The following is a 22,207-nucleotide window of genomic DNA, read 5'->3' as shown; positions in this document are numbered from 1 at the left end:
GGAGGGGAAGAGAGTCAAGTGTCAATGAAGGCATGGGTAGCAACAGAGAGACTCCGTGAGCAGGGCGCACAGAGAAGCGTCGGAAGCAGTTCGGAGAAACGCAGGCAGTGGTTAGGAGAGACCGTCACTGCTGTTAGCAGAGACAGTCGCTGCCGTTTAAATGTCAATACATTATCATCCATCACGCCTGGATGATAGGGGGTATTAAAAAACGACCCAGGTCCGGTTCGCGCTGCCAGTGTCAGTTACTTGTGTCTTCTTTATGGGAGAAGCCAGAGGTTAAAGTAGGGTCGGGAATAGACAGAGGTGAAGACATACATCATCATAAACCATAATCATGACCTGCCCTTACGAAAATTAACCTGGTTATTCATGGCTTTCATAGTTTTTTTTGGGCATGGTTCATGACTATAGTTTAACCTTGATTTAAGTATGGTTCAATCATGGTTTGGCTATGGTTTAACTTCACCCTTGTGAAAATCAATCATGGTTTTACTCTGAAAACTAACCATGGTTTTACCATGGTTTATAGTAATTCATTACATTCCGCTTACCTGTAGCTGACACTTTTTTTATCCAAAGCACCTTACAGATATTACAGAGTATTGGTGACAGTCCTTGGAACAATGTCAGGTTAGGTGCCTTGCTCAAGGGCACTTAAGCGATGGATGGAGGTGTAGGTAGAGGTAAGGGTGGGATTCGATCTTCAGTCCAACTCCGTAACCATTACATAACGGCTGCCCACAAGTTATTCATGGTTTTTTCATAGTTTTTCATGTTTTTTGGTTACTACGAAAACCACAATTAACCATGGTTATGCATAACCTGGTTCTCACGCGATGGTTGTTACTGTCGTAGTTGTGTTCAAAACAGCTCGAACCTGATTGGAGAATTCACGTGGCTTTTTTAAAATCGCGTACTACTCCAACCACTGACTGGTGTAGCCCCTTAATGCACGCTGTACCTCCAGTGGCGCGCTGTAATAGCCCTTGAAAGTTAGCTACCATAGTATTACAATACTATGACATAACACAGGGCCTTTAGTAATGCATTACAACTTGGTCATTGCCATTCTGGTAACAGCAAGTTTATAAAGGTGTGTGTTAAGGGGATATACCCCGCCCCGCAATTCCGCCCAGCGATTCTGATTGGACAGGCTGTGAAATATCTGATTCTGTTCGGGCTCGTCTAAGATTTCCAGACCATCGTGCGAGCTCACAAAGTTTAACGAAGATGCACGAAGCACCAACAATCTGCGTGAGAGCCAAGCTAGGGTATTCATGGTTTTCATGTTTTTTTGGGGGCATGGTCGTGACTATGGTTTAAAATCATAGTAAAGATATACTGTGGTCAAGAAATACAGTTTTCATGGTTACCCAAAACACCATGGGTAAGCCATTGTAATATGGTTGGTCCAGAGAGTAACCATGACATACCATGGTAGAACCAAGGTTACTATATAAAACCATGGTAGACTTTCGTAACAATGGTGTTTCCAGACACAACTGAGGGATCTGTCTCGCACACACACACACCACACACGCACACACACACACACGCACACCAGGGGCAGAACTTGTTTTTTTTTCCCCACCAGTCACTAGCTACTTTTACCAGTCAAAGTGACAAAGTGAAAAATGTACCGGTCAGCCCTGAAATTTACCCATCCTTGGCGGGTGGACGGGTGCTTAATTCCAACCCTGACGCGCACACACACACACACACACACACACACACACACACACACACAAACACACACACACACACACACACACACACACACACACACACACACACACACACACACACACACACACACACACACACACACACACACACACACACACACACACACACACACACACACACATCCCACGGAGCAACTGATACTCAGAAGCTGAGGGTTCAAAACATGAAATATGAGACAGCTACATATTATGTACACAAACACAAAACCCAGAGCACAGCAACAGGTATGGAGGATTGAGTGCATGTTTGCGCACAGCCTTATTCTCTCTCTGTCTCCCTCTCTCCCTCTCTCTCTGTCTCTCTAACTCTCTCTCTCTCTCTCACTCTCTCTCTGTCTCGCTCTCTCTCTATCTATCTCACTCTCCCCTCCTCCCTCTCTATCTTCGTTTTGCTCTTCCTTCCCTCCCTACCCCTCTCTCTCCATCTGCTGTCTGGCCTGCGTTCATCCTGTGCTGCTCAGCAGAATCACACATTATCGGGAATATATTTGTGCTGCTGAAACCACCCCCACCCCCACCTCCACCACCCTCAGCACCCGCCACCCATGCTGTGCATAGGAGCCTCCGCTCACACCACACCACACCACACCACAGCCCCACCGCAGAAGGGCAGAGGAGGAGGAGAAGGAGGGAGGGATAGAGACAGGGAGAGAGGAAGAGAAAGAGATAGGGGGTAAGGAGAGACAGAGAGAGAGAGAGAGAAAGCGAGGGAGAGAGAAGGGGGGACAAGGAGAGACACAGAGAGAGAAAGCAAGAGAGGGGGGTGGAGTGGGGGGGTTGGAGATAGGGCGCAGCAGTTTACAGCAGTAAGCACATTGCTGCCCGCCGCACAGGGAGATGGGATAGGGTTACAGGAACAGGGTGACAGTGACACTCGTCCAATCCTTCCTCCATAAACAGGTCTGGGAAGCTCACACCAGCAGCCATTAAAGTTTGGCGCTCGGCCGTTGGGATAAGGACGCTTGTTTTTGCAGCCCGGGACGGCCTAGACCGCACAAACATGCACACACCCCCAAATACACACGCACGCGCACACGCACACGCACACGCACACACACACGCACACGCACACACACACACACACACACACACACACACACACACACACACACACACACACACACACACAAGCACACACACACGCTCCCCCCTGCTGGTGTTGGTGCATAACTATATGGGTCCTGCTATGGATAGGTCATTAGATAGGATGTCCCATGCAGATTTATGATTTGTTTGGTGGTTGTCTGATTTTCTCAGCAGAAAGACGCTTGTTGGAGGTTAACCACGGTTTGCAAAGGATGTTTCACAAAGGTTTAGAGATGTGCATGTGTGTTTCAGTTGGGCATATTTGCCGTTAAAATAATATATATATATATATATATATTAGGGCTGGGAAATTAATGCATTAATTTAGATTCATTTATCACTCAATGCGATTAATTAATTAACACGATTTAAAAAATTAATCGCAGTATAATATAGCTACATAGTTCTGGATTAGACCCGTGGAGGGCAGTATTACGCCTGATGGTGAACAGCCTGCTGAAATTGAGAAGAGTTCTCCCTTCTTTTAAAAATGTATAATATTTTTAGATTAAGCTTATTTATTGTAATTATTCAAAATCCATGTGAAAAAACATATTTTTCACTGTTCTCAAGTCAGATATTTAAATGCGATTAAAATGCGATTAATTCGATTAATTAATTCCAAAGCCTGTAGATTAATTCGATTAAAAAATTTAATCGAGTCCCAGCCCTAATATATATATATTTTAACTCTCACGATAGGCGAGGTCCGGACCTCGCTAGCCTCAAATGTCCCTACGGCCATGGTTGTACGGCCCAGGTGGGACCTGTCTCACTAGCCTACACTGCAGTGTTCCCATCTGGTGTTTTGTTTTAGGTATATAAACTACGCTTCTGAGGCCTGTGAATGCCACATCAGTGCTACATCACATAATCATCAGCATTGCAATCTTCATCCATATCATTTTCATCATCATCATCATCACCATCTTCATCATCATCATCCTCCGTTCTCAAATATTTAGACAAAATAATATATCTATGCCCCATATACGTATGGCTTATAAATCTGTCAGTGCACCCTGTCCTTGCAGATGTATATATTCTGATGATTCAACCTATCAATATGCTGAAAAAGGGGCCCTGACCAAAATTAACCCCTTTCTTGAGTCGGATCCGTTACATAAAAGGGTAGATGACGTTGTAACGCCGCATTATGTAATAACGGTGCAATATGTAATAATGTAACAAATTATTACATAATGCGGTGACAATTGCCGCATTTTGTAATAATTTACGCATTTCGTAATAATTTACGCATTTCGTAATAAATTTCTTGAACGCATTTCGTAATAACTTTTTTCTCATCTTGTAATAAATTATTACAAAATGCGAAATGTATTACGGAATGCGGCCGCAACTTTTTTTTTTGATGGAAATGTAATAACATGGTGCATTATGTAATAATCTATATGGATATGTTTTTTCTGCACTTGGATTCAATACACACATAGTCTCAGTGACATGGTAGTCACTGCCCTCTCTCTCTCTCATTCTTCTCAGTTCTCAAACTGCTCGAGAGTCGCGAATGATGCGGTTAAAACCGTTAAGAAATAATTTCACAACTTGTTGCGTGCAACGAGTAGGGCAAATGTCTCGCACTTTCTGCTACATTACACCAATTTACAGCGACATTAAATAGGCCAGGTCTAAACACTTCACGAGGTGGTGAAAACTTGTCTTGCACTTGCGTGGGTCTGTGGCGAGAGAGAGAGAGAGAGAGAGAGAGAGAGAGAGAGAGAGAGTGTGTGTGTGTGTGTGTGTGTGTGTACGCACGGAGACAAACCTGGCCCATATTGATCTTAAGCCCCATCTTGGCTCTTTGGAAATATTCTTACCATTACAAAGGCTATTTTAATATTTTCCCCCAAACGACATGAATCAAATCCCAGGAAAAGACCAACCATTATAAGTGACTCGTGGGGAGCTGTCCATGCTGGTGGTGCTTAATTTTTCCCGATATTTGCCCGTGGAGTAGTGAGTCTTTCATGTCTGCCTACATGACCTTGCGCGCCAGGGTCTGACCATGGTGCTTTTTGCCCGTGGAGTAAGGAGACTTTCTTCCAATTTCAGTCCACTGTTCAGTAGGCCTATTAGGCTGCAATCAAATTCAATAGCCTATGCTCATCCACATGCACGCGAAAAACAATAACCCAAGCGGCGGGACTAATTCGATTATATTCCTTCCAAAAATGTCCGAACGTCACAAAAATCAGTTATTTGCATTGTCCGTAATTATATCAAACAAAAAGGTATCAATAGAAGAAATCAAGTCTTCAGTTTCGATAATCCACGTTACAAATCCTCAACAACAGCAAGCCATTCCTTCTCTGCTATGAGGCAGGCAACGGAACAAGTGCAGACAGTAGGCTATGACCACGTTGATGCTGCACGGCTTGAAAGGATTCTGTCTAAATTAAATATCTTGGATAGCCTATATAGACCTAGGCCTAACTAGATTTGTTGCAATACAGATTCATTTTCTATAGCCAGAAGTTTTCCGTTGGACTGACGAAACCGAACACGATCAAGTTTGCAACTTCTTTCCCTCATGCGCTGTCCGTCAGCACCACCTGTCATTAGACGTTCTATCAAGTCTATCAAGTCTGGAACTATGACTACTTGCCAGTTCCCAGCAATGGGGAAATATCGGGAAAAATTAAGCACCACGAGCTTGGACAGCTCCCCACGAGTCACTTGTAATGGCTGGTCTTTTCGTGGGATTTGATTCATGTCGTTTTGGGGAAAATATTAAAATAGTCGCTATTTCTAAGTAGCCTTTGGAATGGTAAGACTATTTCCAAAGAGCCAAGATGGGACTTAAAGGGTAACGTTTAGGTGAAATTTATAACTAAATATATACTGGATGTTGTCAGGAGAGGTGTTTTGAAACATATATGTGAAATTCACAGTCTATAACAAAGCCAAACTGCAATATTTTTTTTTATGAAAATGTATCATTTTACAGCTACTTCTGAAGTATTGGGCTCCTCGCTGGCAGAGCCTCATGACGTAGATAGAGGGAGTCCAACTAAAGTTCTGGCTCAGCTCTCGCTTGTGGATGTAGGCTTACCAACCATTTTGGTTGTAGTAGAGAGGCTGGGAAAAGTGGACAGTTATATTGTATGTGGGCTATTGAAAATGGTCTATTACTGTGTTTGTGCATTGTGTATTAAGAAAGACAGATCAGTGGGTCTATCGGTTTATCTAGAATATGAAACTGTTCTGGGTCTCCGCGCTGTCTGTGGCCATGCGTAATTTGCGATTATAAACAGGGGGGCGATATCTAGGCCTATCTCTCCTTTGCTTTCACATGAGAGATGCATTTCATAGGCAAATCTAAAACAGTCTCAAAGTAGACCATTACATAGGCTACTTAGAAATAGCGACTACTTTAATATTTTTCCCAAAAACGGCATTTGCCGTGGAGTAACGACATGCCTGCCGCCTAAATGGACGTGCGCCCTCTGTCCATGGTGCTGAAACCGCGGCACTACTCTTATGTGAAGCGCGTTAGTTTCACGAGGGGATTGGCTTACAGGCTACAAAAAGACCAAACTATACAATAGGCTATGGTTGAAGGCCCTACCCTTTGCCGACAATGATGAGAAATAATATGGTCACTCACTGTGAGTGGCATGGCGTCAAACGTTTCCTACTCGGTGCAAAACAATAACTCATAGCACCCGAGAAAAATGCCATGTTGTAAAAATGGCATATAGCCTATTTTCAATTTCAGTTCAGTAGGCCTATTACATGAAACTTCAATAAAGCTCATCCACATGCACGTCACAAAACAATAAACCAGGCGGCAGGACTTTCGATTATATTCCCTCCAAAAATGTCCGCATGTCACAAAAAACAGTTATTTGCATTGTCCGTAATTATACCAAACTAAAAAAGTATTCCCGTAGGCTAGAAGAAATCAAGTCTTCAGCTGCTATAATCCTCGTTACAAAACTGAAACAAAAATGCCAGCACAAATATTACCTAGGCTATATAGCCTATCTATTTTTGCATTGCGAGCTGTCCACGTGTGTGGTGCTAGGGGCGAAATGTGCACTGGCAGCACTCGTCGTTGAGTTTGGGAGATGTCTTTAGTGGGAGTAGGCCTATTTGAATGTGTAAAACACGTTGGACATCCTGGACATTTTCAGTAGGCTATGCTTGGGGAAGTAGATCGATTATTATTTGCATGCGTCTTGTTCCACCGTCAAGCTTGCATCAGCATGCCAACGTTAGGCTATTTGCCAAACTAACGTTGACGTGGTCCTGACATTTTGCTGAATAGCATAATATCTCTACAAAATCGGGAGTAAATTGAATTGAATTGAAGTCTCCCAACATGTCTTGCCAATCCATGAGGATACGGAAAATCTAGCACACCACACGAGGAGAAAGCGCTCCTTTGATAGAGAGGATACCTGCGTCTTTGTAAAGTGCTGCGCGCACGTTTGATTGACGGTTTTACAAATTACGGGGATAAACATGTCAGGTCCAAATTACTAACAGGAAAAGAGGGACGATGTGAAAGGGGATGAATCGCCAGGAAGACAGGGATGATCTTTCTCGCAGAGCAATGTTGTCTTCAAGAGCGAGTCTCGCCTGGTTTTGTGTAGGCTAGGGTTACGACACGCAATCCACCGCTGGACCAGCTGGCTATCAGCAATCACCGCAAGAATCAAACCTGTTTGTTTCAAATCCTGGTCATCCCTCGTGAGTGTAGGCTACTGCATATAGGTTAGGCCTAGTTAAAACATTGCTACGACCCAATTTGGCACACTGTCCACTCCATGCGCAAAAGACACAACGTCGGAAGGGATTCGGTTACTGACAGAGGTACGAAGCAGTCCTCAACTTCAGAAAAAAAGATGGAAATGTGGATACCATGTGGGCCTGGAGAAAGAGGTTCACTCTCTCCAGCAGTTCAAAACCACCGTGTCAGGTTATGCTTCGGAAGCATATTGGGGTTTTTTTTTCCGACAAAAACGAAGCGCCATAAAGTCACAGTCAAGTTTCTAGGCTATAGGCCAGTACAGCAGCGTTAATAAACTCCAAAAAAGTCATGTGACATACCCTAATAATGACAATCTTACTGTGCAAACGAAGTGTGGGGGATTGGGGCAATAAAAACAGTCGGTGGTGGATAGTGCACGATAGCTCTGTGATGGGGAGGGGGATTCTTTTGGCTACACCTAGCCTACCCAACTCAGGACTCTGGATCCAACCGAGAATCTCCACAATGAGGGAAACACATCGAAAACATAAAATTAAATATGCTATATGCACAAATAGAGTTCATATCAATCAGACATTCTATTAGGTTAACAATGTTATTTTGAAACCTAATGAAGAGCCACATAATAACGGTCTGGCACACCCTCATGGCGCTGCTGCAGCGCATTGACATGGAGGAAACCTACAAAAAAATATGATTATTATTTTAAATAATAAAACGGTTCAGACGGTATCTGGTGGATACTGCCACTGTTTAAGGCCATTTCACTTCTTGAAATTTAGCCTATAGGTCTGGAAAGGTGTTACAATATTAGAACCTGGCCTATTCTCTGCGGTGCTTAGTATGTCGGTAGAACGCGGCGACTCCCTCTATCTACGTCGGATCAATATGGGCCAGGTTTGTCTCCGTGCGTCAGCGGACACACACACGCGCGCACACGCACACACACACACACACACACACACACACACTCTCTCTCTCTCTCTCTCTCTCTCTCTCACACACACAAGTTGTGAAATGATTTCTTAACGGTTTTAACCGCATCATTCACGACTCTCGAGCAGTTTGAGAACTGAGAAGAATGAGAGAGAGATAGGGCAGTGACTACCATGTCACTGAGACTATGTGTGTATTGAATCCAAGTGCAGAAAAAACATATCCATATAGATTATTACATAATGCACCATGTTATTACATTTCCATCAAAAAAAAAAGTTGCGGCCGCATTCCGTAATAAATTTCGCATTTTGTAATAATTTATTACAAGTTAAGAAAAAAGTTATTACGAAATGCGTTCAAGAAATTTATTACGAAATGCGTAAATTATTACACAATGCGGCAATTGTCACCGCATTATGTAATAATTTGTTACATTATTACATATTGCACCGTTATTACATAATGCGGCGTTACAGACGTGACGTGAACATTTTGCTGTCACAGGCTCTTAAAATTAAGTAAATTCATGCTTTCGAAATCGTCAATGTTTTAAATGATCAAACTAGTGTCCATGTTGTGAAAAAGTAATGTGTAATAGAACCAGAGTTTAAATACGTATACTTAATTTTGAGTCAAATGCCACATTTTTCCTATGGTGTGACTGTCGCAAGCCTGGTTCTCCATGTTATAAAATTTTTAAATAAATAATCAAAGCTCAGTCATTTATCTAAACAATCCTGGCATGTTTTTCAAGGTGTCTATTTTGGCAAGTGGCAATGTTTCATTTTTTTCCCGTTTTTCTGAGACCATATGGACTTATGAAACTTTGTCACAGAAAACTATCCTGTGGTGTGACATCACATTTTTGAACTTAAATTGTGACTTCAGACCCTTAAGAATCCAATGGCAAGGGTTGATTTTATTTTTTTCTCTCAGAGCTCTTCAATCAATCAATTACGTTTTGCTACCACAAGATGTATTAGTTTCGTAGTCCTTTGGTGTGACAGCCATAAAATACATTTTGACAATACTGTATATTTTTACATTTTTTTCTTATGTTTATGTATGCAAATGCATCTTACTAAAGGTGAAATTGTATTTCAGTTGGCAACGACATGGCTATAAATTAACTCAAAAGCTCAAACGTCCTATGGTGTGATTGGAGTATCACACCAAAGGACCAACAGGTCACACCAAAGGACTAGATATCTGAGAAATAGCTTTTAAAACAACTGGTAGTACATTTTGTTGTTTGTTTTGTTGTTTGACTAGATGGCCTACATATTGTGTATTCAAATTACTTGTTCCTTTATTGGCCATTGGAATTTATGCTTTGATGCATTGTTGATGAATATTTGCTGTTGATTTTAGATACTGTCAAAGGATATAAAATGTCATTAATGGTGCTTTGAAACCATAGAATATATCAGTAACAGTGAAGGAAAGATGAGTGAGAGAGTATAGAGAAGTATAGATGAATAAAGTATGCTGCGGAGAGCTCAATATATAGCATACATGTGCTTCCCAGCTTGAGATACCAAACAGGCACTGGCCACTACACACTACAGGTGCAATGGTGTGACAGTCATAGCATACCTACAAAGAGGGTGAGGTGTGATAGTCATGCCAAGGTCACACTTCAGTATGAGTCTTATGAGCTCTACAGGTTACATTTAATGACCTCATGGTTGTCATTAAGTGTTATGATAGGCTGATAATCTATGACTCAAAGACTTATAAGTGCAAAGGGTAGGTCCATATTGACTACAACATTACATTTGGATCAAAAGACAAAATAATCATGTTGATACATTTGTTTCTGGCTCAGTTTTGCATTTCTGTCCTTTAGCGTGACATGAATGTCCTACGGTGTGACATTTTTTAAACGCTCAAATATTTGTCTGAGCTTAACAATATTTTTTGATAAACACTGAATATTGCATTAGGGAAGAACAAATGATCATCCCTGAAATGTTAGTATGAATTCGGACAATTTTGAAAATTTAAAAAGAAAGATATCCCTGTATTTCCTCGAAGGTTTCTAATAAGCTCTAATGGGAAAAAAAAATATTGAAATGGTAATCTCTCATTTAATTATCACTTTAAAAAATTGCAATAAATATGAAGAGTGTAACAATGTTCATAAAACTCCATCAAGCCATTTCTACATTACTTAATATATATATTTCTTAACGTCACACCAAAGGACATATTTTCAGCAAATTGCTTTATCAATGTAAATAAATAATCAATTAATAGACCAACATTGTGACCACTTGGATTTTTTGAAAGATCAATTGCAGCACTACGTAGACATACTTTTTTCCCTCATAAACAATGTTTTGTGAAAAAAAAAAATTTTGCAGCCTATCTGCCATCTACCCAAAACACAAATTGGCCTAATTGTGAAATTTTCTGTGGAGTTTGCTGGGAATTCAGGATTTTAAAAAAATCTTTATCTCCAATGGCAAGCATTAGTATACTGTTCATAATTTGTTCGACGACGTAATCCCAAATATTTCACACATCTTCAGAAACAGGTGGTCAAAATTAGTTCTCTTCTGTTTTGGTTGCTCATGAATGCCAGTGGCACACACACACACACACACGCGTGCGCGCGTGCACGAACACACACACACACACACACACACACACACACACACACACACACACACACACACACACACACACACACACACACACACACACACACACACACACACACACACACACACACACACACACACACACACACACACTTTCGCTTCTGTTTTTTGCCTGTGTTTATCCTCCTTTTTGCAATTTGGTGGATTTTATTTTTACTTCTAATTTTTTCCCCTACACATATCTGTTTGCTCAACTGTCACCATTTATGTTATCACTTTATATGCACAAAAAAAGAAAAAAAAAGTCTGCAAGATGAGTCTACAAATGACCAGAAGAAAATTATGTTTTAAAGAGACACTGTGCAGGAAATGGTCAAAAAAGGTACTGCAACTATGCTGCTCATTGAAACTGGGCTGCCTATAGCCAAATTTGATCTTTACATGGAAGTTGACCAAGTAATAAACAAATATTTTCTAGTATGGTCCAAGTACAGTCATTTTTGTAGCTAAAAATGGCTATTTTTGGAAATTCAAAATGGCGGACCATGGAGAAGATCCCCCTTTTCATGTATGAAAAATGCAATTGTTCCAGTCATAATGAATACTTAGAATTTGATGCTGGTGGTAAGTATTCATGAAAAAGGTAACATTAGTGAATGGGCAGCATGAATTCTGGAAATAAACAACTAAAAATCTCACACAGTGTCCCTTTAAATAAACTTGCAATTAAGTATTCAAAAAAATAAATGCCAGTGGCCTATTAAAGATTTTACATTGCCTTGCCTAGGGAACCTCTGTGACACTGAAGACGCTTTGCTGCAGTTGACTTGTGCAACCAAGAGTTATTCGAACGGTCTACAGTCTTTCAAAGATTGGCCTTTCCGAAAGGATTGCTTGTGCACACATGAACATGTAACAGCACGAGTTCTTACTCTTTGTTTTCGTCTGTTATCCATGCGTGACATGCTGTAGAAGCTTAGCGTTACATGAGCATGTGATATTTTGGAGATGCTAGGCCTATATAGTCTACGGGGTTATTTTTAAAGGCAGCAGGTGTTGGGTTCTGTTACGTTTTGTGGAGTGTCGCGGCCTGTTTCTTCGACTCCACCCTACTTCTGGAAGATTAGTTGTGTGTTGACAGCGAGCTTAAGTGTCACACGCTGTATATTTAATTACTAACAGTGTTTCGGTTTGTTGCAGTTGTCTCAAGAATGCTGTCAAACTATATGGGGTGGACTAAAAGAGTTGGACCAAATGTTGATCATACAGTATAGTTTGCTTTCGTGTGGTGTTTCTGGACGTAGGCCTAGTCATAGTTATAGTCATTTGATCGGAGGCGCTGCCCATGGAAAAAAAAAAACGCTTAACAAGAGTGTGTTAGGCTCCTGCACATCTGAAGATGTCAAAGTGGAATGCAAAGCAGTTGGTTTTCTGTCATGAAGTACAAAAAGGGTCTTGCTTGTAACTTGACCCTCACCATACCTTGATTTAGTTCTTGGCTGCATGGGAGTCGCTTGCCAGGAAAAAAGTCTCTGTAGGTTTATGTGACCCCTTCAGATAGCTAGCAGAATAAAATGCAAATGTGACAATGAGTATGGCTTGTTTTTGTCTCCATTTGGCAATTTGAAACGGATGTATGGCGCATCCATTTGCATCAGGGATGGAAATAAGCACTTGTCCACTGACGGGTAAATTTCAGTGGTGACTGGTAAATTTTTCAACCCACCAGTCACATTGACAGGTGAAAACTTTCAGTTTCCAAGCGATTTTTTTTGTCCAATGGAATTTGCCATTCTTCACCCTAGAATTGATTAGAATGCAGGAAATTGTATCTAAAAATTCAAAAACTTCTGGGGGAAGACCCCCAACAATGTAATACACGTAAGTCCTCCTTTCTGGTGTTGAGGACATGGTCAACCAAACGCATTTAGATATATAATCATAATAATAGTTTTACTAATTATAATATTGAACTAATTTCGACTACAATTGTTATTATCATATGAGTTGACTGGTAAAAATGCTGAGTGACTGGTAGATTTTGAAATCTACCTGCCACAGTTAATGGTGGGGAAAACACTCAAGTTCCACCCCTGATTTCCATGCACTAAAGTTAGAAGCCAAGTTCCTTCCCATAAGTCATTTCACTCAGCGGCCATCTTGGCTACGTCTCAAGGTTGCAATTTCAAATCAGTAAGACCATGGGCATCTTAAATGAATGTCTAAAGAGAAATGGGACAACTGAGCGACGCACAACCAATGGACTCGCAATGAAAAGCAGATCATAACGGCTATCTCAGATTGGCCGTATATATGAAAGCAACGCTGCAAATCGTTGTTTTCATACTGATGTGTTGAACTGTGCATGCGCGGAATTTCACAATATACGTTCTGCTTCGAGGTCAGTGGGATCAAGTGGGCGCGGACTCTGAGCAGAACAAAGGACAGGTTTGGAGGGTTACACCGTTAGTTTTGGAAAGGTAGTCGAAGGTGCTCTTTGGTAAAAAATGAACGAACTGAAGTTGAAGTATCCAAGGCAGTCTTCCAAGGTTAAAATAGCATTTTTTTTGTAAGGGGCTTTTATGTCTTCATCTGACAGGACAGTCGAAGATGGTGACAGGAAGCGAATGGGACAGAGAGACAGGGGAGGATCGGGAAATGACCCCGGCCGGACTCGAACCGGGGTCCCCGTGGGTGGGCATGCAAGCCCAAATGTGGGGGGCTTAGCGCGGTGCGCCACAGCAAAATTGTGTATGCGAGTGTATGAATTGTGTATTGTGGGCGCGGACTCTGTATAATGCGTGTAGCTATCCGATGTGAGTCGCACATGTCATCTGCAACCGATTGGCGGAAACAGATTTCCGGCATACCGATTGGGTTCGAGCAGTCATAAAAGCTTACACATCGAGGCAGCGAGATGATTGGGTAAATGACAGCGCAACTCAGCAAGCAATTGGCTCTTGTTGCCGGACAGGTGGGTTATGTGCAAGCAAGCGCCATATTGGTGTAACAAATTGCCCCCGTTCATTCCTATGGACACTTTCTGAAGTTTTCCGTCTCCTCATATACAGGCAGTGTCTGTTAGGAGTTGGTTAGAAGCTGGTTAGAAGTGACTGCACAGAGTGTAATTTTCCATTGTGTATGTTATAATTAAAGGAACAGTCCACCGTGTTTCAATAATAGAGTGTGCTCTTCTCTGACCTGAGATGAGCCCCTCCTGACCTGTCTTGTCTTCGGACGAGCCCCCAGTCAGCAACGCGCGCGGCCTAAACTCGTTAGCATTAGCTTGGCTCAGCTTTGCCTACAGACAGCATTAGTTGTCTTAAGTTAGAAGTGACCAATTTTTTTCTACGTGTTTCCTATTTAAACATTTCTGCCAGACTAGTAAACCGACCCAAAAGTTGTTGCACAAAATGAAACGTGGCGATTTCCTACCTAGATAAAGAAATGGCACTGTAATGACAGGCATAGTAATACATTTGGAGTACTTCGACTTTGACGCATTGATACAGGGTTTACATGGTTACTATTGAAACACGGTGGACTGTTCCTTTAAATGACTGGGTGTATGAAGCCTGCTGTAGGCCTATAGACTGTGCTTAAAGGGACAGTTTGGTCAATTTCAACATGCAGTTGTATTGCTCACGCTACCCTTGACTTGTCAGTACCTGGTGATGCCACATTTTTCGGCTCAGCCCTTTCCGAGATATGAGCAATTCTAATGGGGGCAGCGTTTGTTTACATTTTTAAAAAATGAAACATAGGCCAACTCCAAATATTTTCCCAAAAAGTACTGCTGTTTGCTAGTTGTCTGCTGATGTTTTATAACCTTTTGGATGTTTTTGGGAATAAATAAAAAAGTTTTTTTGAAATGTAAACAAAGAGCTGCCCCCATTACAATGACCAGGATCTCGGAAACGGCTGAAGAAGAAGAAAAAAAAATCTCAGGCACTGACAAGTCCAGGGTAGTGTGAGCATTACAACTGCATGTTGAAATTGACCAAACTGACCCTTTAAGACACGCGGTTCATTCTTATTTTGTGTGCTGCACCCTGTATGTATGTGGTCCAGTCCCTCAAATAAGCTTTTGTCGCATGACTGTGGCACCGTTTGAGATACTACATGCTATACAAATCTGGGCAACGCACACACGCACTAGGCAGTCACAATGCATTCTGCAGAGTACAGCTATACATTGTGCGTGTGCAGATTTGCGCTGCGTGCAGCATCTCAAACGAGCCCTGTGTACCTGAGTCCCCAGATGGCCAAGGCTGGCTTCATGCACTGCCCAAGCGAGAACATGCCTGACGTGGCCTGCTGCTTCATCTACCTGGCGGAGCTGGTGGGCTAGAAGCCTCAGGACGACGTCAGGTAAAGCATGGCTTGCTTTTTACTTGTAGGAAGAAAAATCCACACTCACAAACTGTGTCTCACTATTTATTTATTTATATTACCACCATGTCCAAAAAGCAAACGCGTTTCGGCTATCAAGCCTTCATCAGTGCGTGGTCAGTGGGGATTTTTCTTCCTTAAGTTGATACATTTTATCGTGCACCCAAAGACTTTAGTTTTTTCCAAGAAGTTGAGCGCGTCCTTTGCCAAAACTTGCTTTTTACTTGTCCCTGTTATTAGCCGGAGGGAGTTGGGGCGGGTATTGCAAGGTCTGTCTGTCAGTCAGTCTGTCTGTCAGTCAGTCAGTCAGTCAGTCAGTCAGTCAGTCAGTCAGTCAGTCAGTCAGTCAGTCAGTCAGTCTGTCTGTCTGTCTGTCTGTCTGTCTGTCTGTCTGTCTGTCTGTCTGTCTGTCTGTCTGTCTGTTTGTCTGTCTGTCTGTCTGTCTGTCTGTCTGTCTGTCTGTTTGTCTGTTTGTCTGTCTGTGTGCAATTTCTTGGGTCGTCTGCAGGGGGCTGCGGTTGGCTGAGTTGCTTTCTCCAATTTGTCTTGATTGTTCAGGTAGCCTATTCTGTTCATCCAATGTTGGAGTAAATGGTCTATAAGTGTCTTCAAATGTCAACACAGCACTCTCCCATTTGGTGTGGTTCAGAAGTGTGAAACAATGACAAATGCTCACACAAGTTTTTTTTTTCTGTGTGTGTGTGTGTGTGTGTGTGTGTGTGTGTGTGTGTGTGTGTGTGTGTGTGTGTGTGTGTGTGTGTGTGTGTGTGTGTGTGTGTGTGTGTGTGTGTGTGTGTGCATCTATACATAGGCTATAAACTCCTATTTGCATACGTATATACTCATCTCCCATTAATCAGCCATTAAGAATTAGGAATTAGTTTTAACTATTTCATGTTAAGATGGTTGACAATGAATTTGACAGAAGGTAGACAGTCTTTGGTGTAGTTCCAATAAAAAAATGATGGACTTCTTACTCTGAAACTTCAATCAGTCAGTTCCTGTACCTTAATCTGGGGATGTGCACAATAGCTTCCTTTTCAACTCAGTTTACTTGGTCAAAAACCGACAACAGGCATAAGCACAGAAGATTGAAATTGTGTCTCCCTCCTCTCTGCTCTCCTCACAGATCAAGAGTTTTGACATGGATATGGACGCTTTTTGAGAATTGTTTGAGAATTGAAGACCAACTGGCTTATTTAAACAGCCTGTAATATTATTTTAATGGTTTAGAGTGTTTCTAAAATGTGTATTTGAAATAAGGATTCCTCTGATTATATGTCTGTTGTGGACGCATGTACGGGGAAGGGGGTGCTATGCAGTTTTCTACACTTTGACTTGTCAGCCACAGTGTGGTGCTGTTGAGTTAAACATGGAGGCATCTGGAAGGTGACTGACTACACATCACTTGACTACAATAAGCGCATACGACTTTGTTGCGAGCGTCGACGTTGCGCAAGCCACGTCAGCGAGAACTTGTTGTCACGATGTGGGTGTTATTAAATACAGCGCATTTGCAGTCGGCCACAAATATGAACGAGACGATGAGCTCGCACCGGTTTGCTCTACTAACACACCACGTGTGAGGAGTGGGGGACAGGCAGTGAGGAGGAGCTGAAGTGGGGACCTGCGCAAACTTGTGTAGAGGTGTGAGACAAGACCCATATACACACGTGAGTGAGTTGTTGACCAACCAGTTCATGGGCGCGTGACCTCGGAGGCAGTCCGCCGACGAGCGTTGAAGGGGATAAGCAACTGCAGAGGTTGCAAGATCTGACTGCAGCCGCATTCATCCCGCGATAGTTTTACACCATGTGACATCTCACCTCGTCAACGCAACGTCGACGAAATTTCGAAGTTTGACAGGAAATCTAACCGTCATGCAGCATTTTCCATCCAGGGTGCATTGCTGTCTAAATGCGCATGCATGCGTTGACACATGTCGATCGCACCTACTGACAACACTTCACCCGACTACACTGACAACACTTCACTTGACTGCACTGACTCTTCTCTTTTTATCCAAAATAAACAAATTGTAAAGTATTTAGGTGTTGCTGGGCTTTTAGGTATAGTGCTTCAATGTATTCTAAAGCTAGAGCATACTCTTAAAAGTGACACTCCTCATGTGATGCCACAGAGCAGTGGCTTTTTCTAATGTGACCTCCGTTTAGACCTAAGAATATTTTGGCGACCCACCCCCATTTTCCAAATGCAAAAAGATATTTGTGCTAAACTTCCATGTAAGTTGAAGGAGAGGGTTGTGCACATGCCAGGAAAAGGTGCAGGACGAAAGCCAACTGTAGTTTTCAAAGTGAGAAGTCAGCACACTTAAAAATCATTTCTGTTGTATTACTAAACTTTCATGTAAACCACAAGAGAGCTAAATGTATTTATTATCCATGGAAGGGAACACTGTTCCAAGTCTTTATAAAGGCATATTCAAGGTTTTATGCAAACAGTGTGGCCCCTCCCTCACCCCACCCCCAGCACCTCCACGACCACATAGGGGTAACAACCCCCAGATTGGGAACCACTACCATGGAGGAACCTGATATTGATTTGAAGAACATTTGAGCCAACAGTGTGCATGTGATGGTGGCAGCAAAATAAATGATAGAAGTCCGCAACACTGTTAATGCTCCCAGTGATTTATTTGCACGAAGTTTCGGACCTTCGTCCTTTCTCAAGTGCAACTTGAGTGGCAACAACACTCTAATTTCCTCGTATGTTTCTCTCATATGCAGGGAGATGGGACAAACACAAGGGAAACGTTGCTCCATGCATCAACTTAAATTTTTTTAAAAAAATACTACACAAGACCCTTTTGGCGGTACAAATTGTTTTGGTCAGCACCCTAGAGGAGAGATATTTTGGCGAAGACTACCTTTATGAACTTGAAATCTATAATGACGACCTACACTTTGCTCAAGATGACCTAAGAGACCTGATATGTAAAAGCTTGTTCTGTACGACTTTTGGTAAATTGAGGAGAATTCAATTGGGAACGGCAAGAAATCTGACCCTTGTTTATACTCTGCTGTAAGATTTTGTAATATCTGATCTGGTGGTGATTTTGTAATTCACTTGCCGCAAATTTTCTTTTTGGTATTATTCAGTTGGCTATTCAGAAGTTTAACCAAAAACAATGTTGTTCAAAATTACGCTTTTGCACACCTCTATAGGTGCATATGATGTTATCCCAATGGTGTTGTCAGTCAAGAGTAAAGAAATCCCATACACTGTCCATTCCATCAAAAAACGTTAATACAACGTTTTGGTCATCCGATCCTTAACCTGAAGAAGGTTAGATGGCCAAAATGTTGTATTTAAAGTTTGTTTGGTGGAATGGACAATGTGCAGGATTTTTTTTACTCTTAAAACCAAAAACAATGACCACAGGCTTTACGTCTTCGTCTTCATCTTCAAAATTCCTGACTGAAGTATGATATAGCTGTGTGTGTGTGTGTGTGTGTGTGTGTGTGTGTGTGTGTGTGTGTGTGTGTGTGTGTGTGTGTGTGTGTGTGTGTGTGTGTGTGTGTGTGTTTACCCCTTGTTTCTGTTTTTAGGGAAGCACCCCCCCACCCCCCACCCCCTACAAAACTTGACCCTAGCCAGATGGTCTGAAGCCCCTCCCTCCCAATACCAACTGTTGCCTTAGTAACATCTGTCACTCTACACTGCTCCCCGGCAGCCATGGGTAGGATGAGGAGAGAGAAGGGGACTGGAAGAAGAGGAGAGAGATGAGACTGCAGATATCGATGGGTATAGGGAGAGAAGCGAGAAGGGAACTGGAGCCAGCGATGGGTAAGGAGAGGAGAGCAAAGGAAACTAGGCAGCGGTGGGTAGGATGAGGAGAGAGAGGGGGGTCTGGAGAAAAAGGAGAGGAGACTGGCAGCAATGGGTAGGATGAGGATAGAGAATCGACTGGAGTTTGAGTAGGCAGCAGTGAGTAGGGAGAAACGAGAGAAGGGACTGAAGGGCTGGGCAGCGATGGGTAGGATGAGGAGAAAGAGGACAGCTATGGGTAGTATGAGGAGAGAGGGGACTGGAGGTCAGGGCAGCAGTGGTGTAGTCTACGTAGAACGCGGGTATACACAGTATACCCACTTCTAAATTTCAGGGATTTCAGTATACCCACTTTAAATTGATTGATCCATTGTTTTGAATAGCACAAATATATACAGTATACCCACTTCAAAAAATGCTCAAATATACAGTATACCCACCATAAAAAGTAGACTACACCTCTGCAGGGCAGGTAGCAATGGGTAGGGAGAGCAGGGAGAAGGAACTGAAGGCATCAATAGGTAGCTAGCAGGGCTTGACACAGGCAACTGTTAACCAGCCAAAAATGGATTCAATTTAGCCGTGGCTAGTAACTAGCGACAATTTTAGTCTCACTAGCCACAATGGCAGGTAACTTATTCTTGGGTATGACATATCTCAGTGGCATGTATCCTGTTTTTACACCTTGTGTCAAGGAAGATCAATCAGATTCTATGCGTCTGATATACTGTTGGTAGTTTCATTTAACACACAGTTCACAGAACGGATCATCTTGTTTTTATCCATTCATTTTCCGAGCTTAGACGTACCATGGTAAAGAAAACACATCTACAACAAAACCGTGGCTGGTAGAAAGGCTGAATGGCTAGTGACTTTGTAAAACCACAAGCCACTGTGGCCAGTGAGCAAGAAGTTCATGTCCATCCCTGATGGGTAGTATGAGGAGGAGAGAGGCAGTGGTGTAGTCTACGTAGAACGCAGGTATACAGAGTATACTCACTTCTAAATTTTAGGGGCTTCAGTATACCCACTTAAAATTGATTGATCCATTATTTAGAATAGCATAAATATATACAGTATACCCACTTCAAAAAAGTCTCGAATATACAGTATACCCACTTCAAAAGTAGACTACACCACTGGGGGAAAGTGACCCCTGTCTAGTTCTGACACTACATCGGAAACATACAGATGCTTAATTACTAAATACCGTAGAGCAGTGTGTAGGGTAGGAACAGGGACCAAAACAGAGCATCTTGTGCACCTGATGGTGGCTTGAGCTATCACTCCACCACAGATGCCAACAGGAGTTAGCTAGCCAGTAGTGTTTTGACAATGTGATGTAGGGTTTTTAATGCACCATAAATGGAAGTCATGTCTTCAATGTGTAGATTTGGCACCATGTTTGGATGCTTATGTCCCTGGAACATGGTTGTGTGTGTGCGTGTGAGTGAGTGAGTGAGTGAGTGAGTGAGTGAGTGAGTGAGTGAGTGAGTGAGTGAGTGAGTGAGTGAGTGAGTGAGTGAGTGAGTGAGTGAGTGAGTGAGTGAGTGAGTGAGTGAGTGAGTGAGTGAGTGAGTGGCTGCAGAGGAGACAGAGAGAGAGAGAGAGAGAGAGAGAGAGAGAGAGAGAGAGAGAGAGAGAGAGAGAGAGAGAGAGAGAGAGAGAGAGAGAGAGAGAGAGAGAGCGCGAGAGAGAGAGAGAGAGAAATGGGGGATGGGAGAAGGGCAGGGATTACTGGTCCCATCCCTTTTCCCCTTTTCCTCCTCTTCCTCCTCTTCCCCCTCCTCCTCCTCCTCAGTACAGGATTAAAGTCTAATGCAACGCTCTGGCCACTGAGCCCTGATCACCACTATAATTCTCTTTATCCCCGCATACACAGCAAATAGGAAGAGGAGAAGACATACTAAAAAAAAGAGGAGTGATGATGTAACATCGCTGGGTTGGAGCAGAGTAGGAGAGTGGATCTGATCAGATGGGACTGTTTTAGTCAGAGACTGTTTGTCAGAGTTATATATATCATCATCTACTTTGGTTTCATCATGACTGATGAAATGACTGATGAGACTGATGTATTTCAATTCAAAACCGTTAAGTGAAAGCCCACCTGGGAAACTCCCAGTGCCAAGGTGACACAGTACTCCATGGCACACAGTTGTCATTGTACACAAGAAAATTGCATTTATGCCTCCCCTGTGCAAGTGGGACAGAGAGATGGGGCAGGACCTGGAAATGACCAACGCAGGCCGCACGGAAACCTGCATTTCAACTTGAAACCTTACAACCATATTGATTCCGGAAGAAAAATCCTTGTGAACCATCTCCTCCTTTTCCATCGTCTCTGACCTAATAAAAGTACAATTAACAGCAAATGAGAGCAATTTAAACCAACAGTGATGATGATTATTCATGAAAAAGAACAGGTTTGTGAAGCAGAGCCGGCTTGTGCAGCATAACAGGCTTGGGAAATATAACAGACACTTAAAAAAACCCACAGCTCAACATTTTACACGCTGTTCCTTTAACATCAGTTAACTCCATTTTTCAATGTGTCGGATTTGTCGTTGTCTGTTATTAAAGGGCTGCCACCGGTGCATTGTCAGCCATGACTGATGTGATGTGTGGCCGTGATGAGAGCAACAGTTAAAATCAAATACATGATGTCACTGTCCCCAGACGCAGCAGTTCGGTTGGAGACTGCAAGAGTGTGCGTGTGTGCGTGTGTGTGCGTGCGTGTGCGCGTGCGATTATACACTGTGCTTGCATGTGTGCACTGAGTACTGTGCACTGTATACACTGTGTTTGCAAGCGTGCACAGTGCTCCCCACTCCATCCACCCACCGTTTGCGCGCGTGGTGATGATCATGGTGCAGCCCCCTAGAAGTAGCGGTGTGTGTGTGTGTGTGTGT

This window comes from Engraulis encrasicolus, chromosome 10 (genome assembly GCF_034702125.1).
Source record: "Engraulis encrasicolus isolate BLACKSEA-1 chromosome 10, IST_EnEncr_1.0, whole genome shotgun sequence".
Classification (NCBI taxonomy): domain Eukaryota; kingdom Metazoa; phylum Chordata; class Actinopteri; order Clupeiformes; family Engraulidae; genus Engraulis; species Engraulis encrasicolus.
The sequence above is the reverse complement of the archived record's forward strand: the minus strand, read 5'-3'. Positions refer to the sequence as shown.